Consider the following 12445-nt stretch of genomic DNA (forward strand, 5'->3'; position numbering starts at 1 on the left):
GTGTCGCTAGCATCCATATGACAAAGAACCCGGGATGACATGGCTAGTCGTGAACCCAAAGTGGCGCTAACTTACAGGGACATGCATACATGGCCCAGCAACAAACATGTCGATCAACAACGAGTGAATCCCAAGTCGTAGCAAGCTATAAGGACTTAGAGGATCACCGCATGACATTTCCCCAAAGGGACAGACACAGGAACGAAGAAGGACACATGCTAGACAGCCTAAGTGTTCCGGAGCAGTAGCAAGCTACCATGGCTCAGTGGAAGCACTAGGAGACATTTCCCGGTAAGAGAGGCTACCGAGGATAAACAACTAGATAGTCAGATCCCACACATACCAAGCATTTCAATCATACACACAATATGCTCGACATGTGCAAATACAACATGGCATCACAGCAAAACTCTACAACTCAAGTACTTTATTTAAAGGCTCCACAGATCCATACATATCATTCACGCAGGTACAGGTCACATGACCCAGCATTCAAGTCATACAAACATACAAGCCATAAGCGGAAGTAGCATGTCTGGGTACAGACATATGGAAAGTAAAAAGGCTCTAGGAAGCCTAACTATCCTACAAGGGTCCACCATGTGCTCAAGATCACCACCTGGGCCTCAGGCTACTCGTCGACATCAAGGTCTATGTAGAACCCATTAGAAGGGGTTGCAGCATCTTCTGAAAACGTAAATAAGCAAACATGAGTACAAGGTACTCAGCAAGACTTACATCAGATCCTACATACATGCACATTATCAAAGAAGGGATGGTCGAGTTATTGCAGCAAGCCAACTTTGACTCTTGGCTAAGCTATCTTACGAGACTCCAACTTGTAATTGTTTGCGCACTCGAGTCCACTACACACCACACCAATACACTACCAGGGATCCACCTCCGTCATCCTACGGAAGGCCATCCACGGCACTCACACTTATCTTGAGGTTTTTAGTAGTTTCCATTTACTTGTCTATGAACTGTATAGGCAACCAAGTAGTCATTTACCGTAGAAGCGGCTATTCGAATAGATGATGTTAACCCTGCAGGGGTGTACTTCTTCGTACATGTTTCCACCACTTAGCGTCTGCACACGACATGTGCTCGGCAGACTTCAAGTGAAAGCCGGCGTGGTGTAGACCACGACCTACCTAAACACAGTCTCTAGTCTAGGTTCATCGCCTATTCAGATTCCATCCGGAGAGAGTCCAGCCGAGGTCTCCACATACGGCCCCGAACAATGTGTACAGGGTCCCGAGACACCTAACGGGTGCCCGGCATACCCGGCCATGTACCTACCGCATCACAACCCACCCCGAGGGTCAGCGCTGCCCACGGCCTCCAGTATATGACAAACACCAGAAACTACTTGCAACTCCTTGACAGAGGACTAGGGTGGTTAAGAAGTCAAGCGGGGTCATATTTCAGGGCCCAATGCATGGTAGTAGCTGAATCTTAAATCACACATACAGATCTCAGTGCTTAAGGACGGTTCCAATGAAACAACCAATCATGTACTCCTACATGGCCTCTCATCGATACCTTTACCAAATCGTGTTCAACATATCACTCTCATCACCGACATGATCATTTCACCCTAGCCCATCACCCAGATGAACCAGACCTGACACGACCCTAAGCATAGCAGGCATAGCAAGGTAGGAAACACAATCATGGCTCAATCAACTCCTACACATGCTACTGGGTTTCATCTAGTTACCGTGACAATGACAGGTCATGCAGAGGAAATGGGTTGAACTACCGTAGCACACAACAGTTTGAAACGCTTTGTCTTAAATGCAGTAAATGAGATCAAGAGCGAGAACATGGGATTGTATCAATATGATCAAATGGTTGGTTGCTTGCCTAGCAGGTCCGTAGTCTGATACTGGTCTTCATTCGGGTACTCGTGGCATTCTTCCGGGACAGAACCTACCGCAGAGAGCATCGATAACACAATCAGTACCAAACAATATGCAACATTATGATGCATGCATGAGACAATGGCAAAATGAGTGTGTTGGGCTAATGCAGCTATGACCAGATGAGTTTGAGCCATTTTGGACCAAAGATTCAAATTCCAAACTCATATGTGATCTTAAATAGTGCTTTATCATGTTTTGCACTAAACAACAAGTTAACTTGTTTAAACATGCATGAAACCATTACAGACGGATGGATTGGATTTTTCTAATCATTTTTCATATATATCACTTTGCATTTGGAGTTACAAATTAATTTATATGAATTTTTGAAGTTAGCACTATTTTTTGAAATTTCCTGAATAAGAATAAATCCAGAAAAATGAGTTATTGTGTCACCATTGCGTCAGCTGGCGGTCCAGGTCAAACCTAACTAGTAGGACCCAGTGGTCAGTGTCTCTGTTAATTAACTAAGTTAATTAGGATTAGTTAAGCACGAAACTAGGTTTGACCAAAAGGCACGGCCCACATGTCAGTGATCCAGGGGAGTCAAACCCCTGGTCAAACTAGGTTGACTCGCCGGCGTTTAGTTGTCGGCGACGTCCAGACGCTGCGAAGGCTGCGGGTTTCGCCCTCCGACGACCAAATGGACGGCGGAGGCCATCTACGAGTAGCTGGGAGCGCGCTACGTCAAAGGGTGGTGGTGGTTGAGCTCAAGGTCGCTGGAAACGACGCCGGTGATGAGCTTTGCAGCTGCCGGAGTTTGGGCGAGGACGAGCTCGTCGCTGCGGTGGTCTTGGAGGCTTGAGGCCAGCTGCTACGTGGCCTACATGGTGTAGTGAACTTGTTGGACAAGGTGGTGTGCCGTTGGGTGGCCGGAGCTACGTCGGCGACGAGCTCAGGCGGCGGCGCATGCAGTGAAGCTCCTTGCAGTCGATGCAGGGGACGGCAGCGAGAATGGAGAGGATGAGGAGATGCAGAAGCTCACGGTGGTCACGATTAGCTAGACAGCACAGTCGGGGACGAGCTGTGGCAGCGGTGACAGCGAAGGGGGTCTCCAGCGACGGCGGAGTCGGGCGAGGTTGGTGCAGTGGCTTCGGGCGAACGAGCGCTCGGGGCTCGGTCTGCTCGATGGAGAGGAGGGTGGCAGAGCTGTTGGACACGGCGAGGCGGCGTGGAGACGGCGGTGGCCGCATCTACGACGCGAGGCGATTGCGGCTGCGTCGGCCATGGCGAAAGGGAGCGAGGGAGAGGTGTTGGGGGTGAATGGAGGTGTCCAGGGGCTCGAGGGGGCGACGTGAAGGTCGACCAGGCGTCTAGGGGCGTGGGCGGCAAGCAGGTGGCGCCGTGGCGAGCTCGCGCACGCCGGCGTCACCTCCATGCCTGCCTGGCAGGGACGAAGCAGCTGGCTGGCGTGGGCCAGCACAGTGCTGGGCCGCCAGGTGGGCCTGGTGGTGGATTTGCCAGGTAAGTGAGCTTTTCCTTTTATTTTCTGTTTCCTTTCTTTCTGTAGGTTTGTGGAATTTCTAGAAATACCTAGGCATTTCCAAAATTCACCAAACTGCTCATGCCCACTGTATGGAATATATTCTACAGTGAACATTTTAGTTTGGGATTATTTGGACATTTAAAATATTTTATAGCATTTAAATGCCCAAATTCAAATAACATATGATTTAATCCACTGACCTTAGGATGACCTAGAAATTTGTGCACCATTTTTGTCAGAGGTTTAAGACCAAGGCAAAGATGATGAACATTTTAGAAGGGCATTTCAGGTTCATTGAAAATAATTTTAGTAAACCCTGGTTGATTAAGAGGGGTGCTGGGGGTTCTGGCATCCCCATTTCCAAGTTTCTGATAAAGGTAAACATGATGCCAACACTCTAATGCATGAACTAGCTAGGGTGTGACAACTCACCCCCACTCAGAAAAATCTCGTCCCGAGATTTAGGATCCTCCGGGAAGAAGGTGGGGGTACTTAAGTTGAAGACGATCCTCCCTTTCCCAAGTGGCTTCTTTCTCAGAATGGTGTGACCATTGAACCTTGAGAAACTTGATATTATGGCGTCGAGTGGTACGCTCGGCTTGATCAAGCATATGAACGGGGTATTCTCGATATGTGAGATTATCTTGGAGATCAAGCATTTCATGGTCCACTCCACGGATAGGATCCGAGAAGCAACGCCTGAGTTGAGAAACGTGGAAGACATCATGGACTCTGGAGAGGTGCGAAGGTAGTTCCAGTTGGTAGGCAACTTCTCCTCGTTTGGCAAGAATGCGAAAGGGTCCAATGTAGCGAGGAGCCAATTTGCCTTTGATACCAAAGCGATGGATTCCCTTCAGAGGAGTAACCCAAAGGTAAGCCTTCTCGTGAACTTCAAAAGTCATAGCCTTATGTTTACGATCATATTGGCTCTTTTGACGAGATTGGGCTGTTTCCAACTTTTCACGAACAATGCGAACTTGCTCTTCTGCTTCCTGGATCATATCCGGGCCAAAGAATTGTCTTTCCCCGGTTTCTAACTAGTTAAGAGGCCTTCGACACCTTCGTCCATAGAGAACTTCAAAAGGAGCTTTACCCAAGCTAGATTGATAGCTATTGTTATAAGAAAATTCAGCAAATGGAAGGCATTTCTCCCAATCCATTCCGAATGAGATAACAGAAGCTCAGAGCATATTTTCCAGAATTTGATTAACGCGTTCTACTTGACCACTTGATTGAGGGTGGAAGACGGTGCTAAAGGAGAGACGAGTTCCCATAGCGTTTTGGAAACTTTCCCAAAATCAAAAGGTGAAAAGACTTCCACGATCTAAGTTAATTTCCAATAGAACACCATGGAGAGACACTATTCAGGAGATATACAAGTCTGCTAGCTGGCTAGTGGTTATACTCTCGCGAACAGGCTAGAAATGGGCTACTTTGGAAAGACGATTGATAACGACGAAAATAGCATTATTCCCTCTCTTGGTCCTGGGAAAACCGGTGATGACATCCATACCAATTTTATCCCATTTCCATTCAGGAATAGCTAAAGGTTGAAGGGTGCCAGCAGGCTGTTGATGCTTTGCTTTAACATGACAACAGACGTCACAATTAGCAACATATTGAGCAATGTCTCTTTTCATCCTAGTCCACCAGAACCTCTGGCGTAGGTCTTGATACATCTTGGTACTACAGGGATGAATGGTGAGAGGAGATTGATGAGCCTCCTTAAGGATCAACTGCCGTAGATGCTGGTTCTTGGGAACCACTAGACGGTCCTCAAAGAAGACAACACCTCGGTCATCCATAGAGAAACATTTAGCAACCCCGCTAGCAATGCTCTCCCGGATGCGAGTTATACCTCTATCTCGCTTCTAGGCAGCTATGATTTGATCCATAATAGTGGGTTTCGCCACCAAGGTGGAAAGGAATCCTTGAGGAACAATATGAAGGTTAAGCTTACGAAACTCCTCATGGAGAAGTAGTTGACTTTGTTGTAACATAAGATTGTTACAATAAGATTTACGACTTAGTGCATCAGCCATGACAATGGCCTTTCCTGGGGTGTAAGTTATCCCTAAGTCGTAATCCGAGATCAACTCGACCCAACATCTTTGCCTGAGATTCAAATCCAATTGGGTGAATATATATTTTAGACTTTGATGATCGGTGAAGATTTCGCAACGATTACCGAGAAGGTAATGTCGCCAAGTTTTGAGTGCATGGACTACAGCTGCAAGCTCTAGATCATGTGTAGGATAATTTTCCTCATGTGGATGCAACTGCCGTGAAGCATAGGCAATTACATGACGATCTTGCATGAGTATGCAACCTAGTCCCTGTCACGAGGCATCACAATAGATAACAAAGTCCTTGGAAAAATCTGGTCGTACCTGTACGGGAGCAGATGTCAGACGTCTTTTCAGTTCCTAAAAACTATGCTCACACCATGGGTCCACTCAAACTTTTAATCTTTCTTGAGGAGTTCAGTTAGAGCTTTAGCAACTTTGGAGAAGTTCTCGACAAAGCGGCGACAGTAGCTCGCTAAGCCAAGGAAACTTTGAACTTGCTTGACCGGATTCAAGTGGAGTCCAATTAAGAACGGCTTGAACTCGCTCGGGGTTGACAACAATACCTTTACCAGAGATTATGTGGCCTAGAAAGGTCACTTTTGGCAACCAAAATTCACATTTAGATAATTTGGCATAAAGGCGATGCTCTCGAAGTTTCATCAATACTAGCCTTAGATGCTCGGCATGTTCTTCCTCATTCTTGGAGTAGATGAGTATATCATCAAGGTATACCACGATGAATTTATCCAAATACTCCATGAAGATCGAGTTCATCAACTGAGAGAAAGTGGCTGGGGCATTGGTTAAACCGAAGGACATGATGGTGTACTCGTATTGGCCATAACGAGTGACAAAGGCCGTTTTGGGAATGTCCTCGTTCTTGATTTTCATTTGATGGTAACCCAACCTCAAATCCATCTTAGAGAAGACTGAGGATCCAGTGAGCTGATCATACAGGTCATTGATCCTGGGGAGCGGATACTTGTTCTTTATTGTGACCAAGTTGACGGGTCGATAATCTACAATCATCCGATCCGTACCATCCTTCTTCTTGACGAAGAGGATGGGACAAGCCCATGGAGAAAAACTAGGACGGATGAAACCCTTTTTCAAGGACTCATAGAGTTGTTTCTTGAGCTCAGCTAGTTCTAGTGGTGCCATCTTATATGGTCTCCTAGAGATTGGGACAGTTCCTGGGATAAGATCTATCACGAACTCGACATCTTTGTCAGGTGGAACACCTGGAAGTTCTTCGGGAAAGACATCCGGGAAGTCACGGACCACTGGAACGTCTTCGAGGTCTGGCAAAGGACTGGCATTAAGAGAGTAGAGCTGTCGCTTAGCTACTCGGGTCAACACATTGACTACCTTGCCTGATGGATGTGTAAGTTGAACAGTCCTAGAGAAACAATCAATCTTAGCATGATGGGCTGACATCCAGTCCATACCCAAGATGATATTAATGTCCAAGGATTTGAGAGCTATCAAAGATGCAAGGAAAACAAGTCTATCGACATGAATTTCATTCCCATGGCTTACTTTAGAAGTTTGCCATCTAGAACCAGGAGTAGAAATTTCCATGGTAGAGGGCATGTCACAAAATGCGGTGTTATGTAAACGAGCATAGATCTCAGATATAAATGGATGAGATGCTCCAGTATCGAAAAGAACATATGTCGGATGGCAGTTAACAAGGAGCGTACCAAGAACAACGCTGGGATCATCCTGCGCCTCTTCAGCTGAGAAACGGTTCACATGGCCACGTGCAGTGGTGGCCGGCTTGGCGTAGTACACCTTCCTGTTGGCTTGCCACGGCCAACAGCCTTTCCGGACTGGTTGGGGTTGGGGTTGATCTGGGGGCACTCTCGCATGTAGTGACCCAGTTCTCCACACTTGAAACATGTCACAGTGTTGGTGCGTGGAGGAGCATTGTTGGTTGATCCACCATAAGACTTGGGCGGTGCATACTGCTGGGTTGGACAAGGCGCCTGATAGGATGGCCTCGGTGTGAACCTGGGTGGCAGGGCTGTGTTAGGCACCCACACCCGGTGCTTCTGAGATCCAGAACCGAATGAGGAACCAGTGTCACGGCCATGCTTGTGTGTAGCTTCGAAATCAGTCTGACATGTCTTGGTACTGATAGCTTTGTTCACTAGCTTCTGGAAGGAAGTGCACTCATGCAGTCGGAGATCACGGCGAAGCTCGGGGCTAAGTTCCTTGCGGAACGTTGCCTGCTTCTTGGCGTCGGTGGATACTTCCTCAGCTGCATAACATGCTGGGTTTCCGAACTCTCTGCCGTATGCATCCACAGTGTGTCTACCCTGGGTGGAACTGCAGAACTCCTCTCGCTTACGATCCATAAGACCTTCCGAGATGTGGTGCTCACGGAAAGCCTCACTGAACTCTGCCCAAGTGGTAACCTGGCCAGCTGGGCCCATGGCCTCATAGTTCTCCCACCAAAGGCTGGCGGGGCCTTCAAGATGATAGGCAGCGTAAGTGACCTTATTAGCTTCGGCTACGTGTGCAGAGCGTAGCTTGTGGGTGATGTTGCGGAGCCAATTGTCCGCGTCAAGGGGCTCGACGGAATGATGGAAGGTGGGTGGGTGCAATTTGATGAAGTCACTGAGGGACACCAAGTCGTTCCTCTGGTCTAGTGTTGTGTTCTTCTCAATGCATTCCAGCAAATGGTTGGTCTCACGTTTGTTCCTCTCGGCCTCCAGCATGACCTCAGCCAAGGAAGGAGGATGAGGCAGATTCGCATATCTAGCCCCACTACCTTCAGCCTGCTCCGGGGCAGCAGGGTTGTTCCGGGTGTTGACCATCCTAGGGAAACAAAACAACGTTTTAGACAAGGATGACAAAATTCTGACATAGAAGTGCAGAATGTAATGGATGACTCGGAATACAATATGTTCATCCATACGACATGATAATACAGAAACTACCATATTTATACCATTGGTCATACACACCATGCACGGTTTAGTACAAGACCAAACTGAAGTACAACTACGGTGAAAGGAAGATTACATCTCATCGGAGGCATCCCAAGCTCCTATACATTATTTTTCTACACCTCCGGAATCTAGTACACACTAAGTCATATTCCACAAGACGCGTAGGACTGTGGAAATACAACTACTACAAACTACTAGTGTCGTGATCCAGCTCAGTCATCTCCAGCTCCGTAGTAGTCCTCATAGAGATCCCCCGCATAGCCTGGAAGCGGGACGTGCGGATCCGGGAACTCACAATCACGTCGGCCCTGTGGACCATATGGACTTGGATGAGGCCTCGGCCCCACGAAGGGTGGAAGACGACGCCCACGAGGAGGCATGATACCTCCAACATATGGGTAATCCCTGTGAGCTGGAAGACGTGTGCGGACAGGGTACAAGTCCCACATATCCAAGTAACCGGTCTGCACAGCTGGTGCGAGCCGCGTCAGGGTAGCCCAGTGGTCCCGACGGGTGTTGTACAACTCCACGTGTAAGGCACGGTTCTCTCGGTCTCTCTCCTCCAACATCTCAGTGGTGGTGCAGAGACGTGGCACCTCGTGATAAGCATCAGCATATAGCCCAGTGTAATAGCCCTCTTGGCCAGTGTGTGCCGCCGGCAGATAGCGGAACTCAATATCATTCAACAATGCATACCCGGCTCGAATGATGGAGATCATAGAGTAGGCAACATCCTGCATAGACATCTCCACAGTGATACCAAGCCCATAGGACCAGTGCAGAGGCTCGGTAGATCTCGGATAAGATGGGAAGATCCTCATAGTGCAGGTAAACTGACTCTAATTGAAGTCGCGAAACTGCTCCTCGAGGGTATATTCAGGATACCATCTATAGCCCGTCTCAGTCATCACTCATACTAACATGGCCGTATGCCCAGGCACGTCAATGCACTGGGTCAATCGTACCACCTGGTGAGTAGTGCGAGACGATATCTGAAACACCAATAATGCAAAGGTATTAGAATTTCTAGCAGAAATTGGATAGCATAACGGCTGTAAATGCTCAAAAGCGATTTTGAGACACTTTGCAAAAGGTTGCATAGACACTCAACAACATCATATCAAGGTTATGGTCAAACTTAACAACATACTGAAGTAGTAGAGCTAAACTGGGGCTTGTAACCATCAATCCTATAAGTTACTATAGATTAGTAACACATGAACCTGATAGAGAGAAGAGATCCTAGTCCTTAACCCCCGTGGAAAGAATGAACTGACTCAGATCAGAATGCCATGAGGTAAAGGAGTAAAAAGAGCCTTACGTTCCATCCCACAATCAATTCCCCTACATATAAGTAAAGCATTTCTAGACTCGACATCGACCAGTTTGGCTTGAAGAGGCAGTCCGGCTCTGATACCAATGTTGTCACGACACCGATTCTATGCCACACCGATCTAGCATGTAACACCTCATATCACTTTGCGGCCTCACGCACGGTATTACCACGGGCGACGCCTTACTAGGCCCGGGACCGGTTGCGCCTTTTGGCACACGTATATGACAGTGTTGCTAACATCCATATGACAAAGAACCTGGGCTGACATGGCTAGTCGTGAACCCAAAGCGACGCTAACTTATAGGGACAGGCATACATGACCCAGCAACGAACATGTCGATCAACAGCGAGTGAATCCCAAGTCATAGCAAGCTACAAGGACTTAGAGGATCACCGCGTGACATTTCCCCGAAGGGACAGACACATGAACGAAGAAGGACACATGCCGGCCAGCCTGAGTGTTCCGGAGCAGTAGCAAGCTACCATGGCTCAGTGGAAGCACTAGGAGACATTTCCCGGTAAGAGAGGCTACCAAGGATAAACAACTAGATAGTCAGGTCCCACACGTACCAAGCATTTCAATCATACATACAATATGCTCGATATGTGCAAATACAACATGGCATCACAGCAAAACTCTACAACTCAAGTACTTTATTTAAAGGCTCCAGAGAGCCATACATATCATTCACGCAGGTACGGGTCACACGACCCAGAATTCAAGTCATACAAACATACAAGCCGTAAGCGGAAGCAGCATGTCTGGGTACAGACATCTAGAAAGTAAAAATGCTCGAGGAAGCCTAACTATCCTACAAGGGTCCACCATGTGCTCAGGATCACCACCTGGGCCTCAGGCTACTCGTCGACATCAAGGTCTATGTAGGACCCATCGGAAGGGGTTGCAGCATCTTCTAAAAACGTAAATAAGCAAACATGAGTACAAGGTACTTAGCAAGACTTACATCAGATCCTACATACATGCACATTATCAAAGAAGGGATGGTGGGGTTATTACAGCAAGCCAAATTTGACTCTTGGCTAAGCTATCTTACGAGACTCCAACTTGTAATTGTTTGCGCACTCGAGTCCACTACACACCACATCAGTACACTACCGTGGATCCACCTCCGTCATCCTACGAAAGGCCATCCACGGCACTCACACTTATCTTGAGGTTTTTAGTAGTTTCCATTTACTTGTCTATGAACTATATAGGCAACCAAGTAGTCCTTTACCGCGGACGCGGCTATTCGAATAGATGATGTTAACCCTGCAGGGGTGTACTTCTTCATACGTGTTTCCACCACTTAGCGTCTGCACACGACATGTGCTCGGCAGACTTCAAGCGAAAGCCAACGTGGGTGTAGACCACGACCTACCTAAACACTTAAGTCTCTAGTCCAGGTTTATCGCCTATTCCGGTTCCATCCGCAGGGAGTCTAGCCGAGGTTTCCACATACGGCCCCGAACATTGTGTACAGGGTCCCGAGACACGTAACGGGTGCCCGGCATACCCGGCCACGTACCTACCGCATCACAGCCCACCCCGAGGGTCAGCGCTGCCCACGGCCTCCAGTATACTACAAACACCAGAAACTACTTGCAACTCATGGACAGAGGACTAGGGTGGTTAAGAAGTCGAGCGGGGTCATATTTCAGGGCCCAATGCATGGTAGTAGCTGAATCTTAAATCACACATACAGATCTCAGGGCTTAAGAATGGTTCCAATGAAACAACCCACCATGTACTCCTACATGGCCTCTCATCGATACCTTTACCAAATCGTGTTCAACACATCACTCTCATTACCGACATGATCATTTCACCCTAGCCCATCACCCAGATGAACCAGACCTGACACGACTCTAAGCATAGCAGGCATAGCAAGGTAGAAAACACAATCATGGCTCAATCAACTCCTACGCATGCTAGTGGGTTTCATCTAGTTATTATGGCAATGACAGGTCATGCAGAGGAAATGGGTTCAACTATCGTAGCACACAACAGTTTGAAACGCGTTGTCTTAAATGCAGTAAATGAGAGCAGGAGCGAGAACATGGGATTGTATTGATATGATCAAATGGTCGGTTGCTTCCCTGGCAGGTCCATAGTCTGATACTGGTCTTCGTTCGGGTACTGGCGGTATTCTTCCGGGGCAGGACCTACCGCAGAGAGCACCGATAACACAATCAATACCAAACAATATGCAACATTATGATGCATGCATGAGACATGGCAAAATGAGTGTGTTGGGCTAATGCAGCTATGACCAGATGAATTTGAGCCATTTTGGACCAAAGATTCAAATTCCAAACTCATATGTGATCTTAAATATTGCTTTATCATGTTTTGCACTAAACAACAAGTTAACTTGTTTAAACATGCATGAAACCAGTACATATGGATTGATTGGATTTTTCTGATCATTTTTCATATATAACACTTTGCATTTGGAGTTACAGATTAATTTCTATGAATTTTTGAAGTTAGCACTATTTTCTAAAATTTCCTGAATAAGAATAAATCCAGAAAAATGAGTTATCACGTCAGCATTGCGTCAGCATGGCATCAGCTGGTCAACTGGGCAGGTCCAGGTCAAACCTGACCAGTGGGACCCACTGGTTAGTGTCTCTGTTAATTAACTAAGTTAATTAGGATTAGTTCA

The sequence above is a fragment of the Triticum dicoccoides genome, chromosome 4B (assembly GCF_002162155.2).
Source record: "Triticum dicoccoides isolate Atlit2015 ecotype Zavitan chromosome 4B, WEW_v2.0, whole genome shotgun sequence".
Lineage (NCBI taxonomy): Eukaryota > Viridiplantae > Streptophyta > Magnoliopsida > Poales > Poaceae > Triticum > Triticum dicoccoides.